Raw genomic sequence first — 1,477 nt, 5'->3', positions numbered from 1 at the left:
ATGTTCTGATGGCTGATTGAGTTGCCATGGGAGGGGGACTAGCTGGTGATGACCTTCACAGAGGCTGATGCTGCTGGGTCTTGCTCCAGGCAGGGCTCTCTTTGGCAAGAGCAGAGCAAGGAGGGTGTCAGGCTGCTCTTTTCTTGCCAGGTTGTCATGTGGAGACTGTTTTGCTTTGTGTCTTTGCAGGCGATCCACAGAGCCATACTCAGTGTTCATGAGAACGGCACTGAAGCAGCTGGAGCCACGGTTAAGGAGGTTACCTGGAGATCTGGCGATTTTCCTCATCCACCTCGAATCAGATTCAACAGGCCCTTTCTCCTGGTGGTTCTGGATAAACACACCCGCACCATCCTCTTCATAGGGAAAATCATAAACCCTCTGAAAAACGACTGATTGATCAGCACAGTGCTGGCTAAATTCCTGTGATCCAGGGAAACATCTGTACGTGCATGCCACTATGTACTAGTGCTCATCCTTCACCCATTGTCCTTATATACATTATTAATCCCTTAAAAAACAAACCTTATTTTTCCTTGTCCAAAAGCCACTGGTACTTCCACCATTCTATAGCTGGGGATAGCTTGCAGTGTCAAGTCACTTTTCACCAGTTTTGTAAAAAGCTCTTCCTGACATGGTACTGTGGGGTATTTGAGATGGTTCAAAGTCTTTGGATGATGTAGCTACTGCTGTACACTCATGGTGTGTGTACTGAACAGCAGGAAAAAGGAATCAGGGAAAAGAAGGTGTAAGGTATAAATCCTGTCTGTTTAATACACTAACATTTGATGACTAGTCTTAAATACAGATTCCCTTAATATTGGAGTGGATTTCCATTAATTTATTTGGTTTTTAACCAAGTATGGTGTGAAGCTGCAGGATCAGTGACTGGGACACTGGAAGACACACCAATGTAAAGTGTTGATGCGTGTGGCTGGTTTAGCTTGCCTGCCTTTTCCCTCCTCAGAGGAAGTCATCGTCATGAAGACAAGAAGGTTGGTTTTGTTTTACAAATAATATTTATTCTACTGAGGATGGAAGTCACAGCAGCAAAAAAACTCTGTTTTATCCTGCTAATATAGACATTATTGCCAATGCAGAGATAAAAGTATGGTGGAGCAGTACATGACATAGCACCAGTTTCTTTTTTATGGATTTGTTGTCACTATCATTTCTCTTTTCTCCTACTGATGCCACCTTTACTATTACACTTTCCAGCTAGACATGTCACACTGCAGTAGAAAAGAGGAGGAATAAAAAGTTTTAACTCTGGAGAGTTTGTATTTCCTCAGTAGGAACAGCAGAGCTTTCCTAGGGACTGTTAACATGCTTTAAAGTACCATAGACACACATAGAAAATGCAGGTAATATTTGAGAAGTCAACTTCCTAAATGGTAGGAGTGGATTACTGGTATGGAGTAAAAATATACTGCCAATTAACATTTGTACCCTTTCACTTTAAAGGTTTCTTGAGTCT

The 1,477-nt window shown here is 42.1% G+C and overlaps 1 pseudogene; it reads left to right on the top strand.

The window, feature by feature from the left end:
• Positions 1-396, top strand: part of LOC104403764 — a 3,293-nt pseudogene extending 2,897 nt beyond the window's left edge.
• The last annotated feature ends 1,081 nt before the right edge of the window (positions 397-1,477 follow it).

Source organism: Nestor notabilis, unplaced genomic scaffold (genome assembly GCF_000696875.1).
Source record: "Nestor notabilis isolate BGI_N333 unplaced genomic scaffold, ASM69687v1 scaffold3483, whole genome shotgun sequence".
NCBI lineage: Eukaryota > Metazoa > Chordata > Aves > Psittaciformes > Psittacidae > Nestor > Nestor notabilis.
Note: the sequence above shows the minus strand (reverse complement) of the source record. Positions and strands in the feature narration are given on the sequence as shown.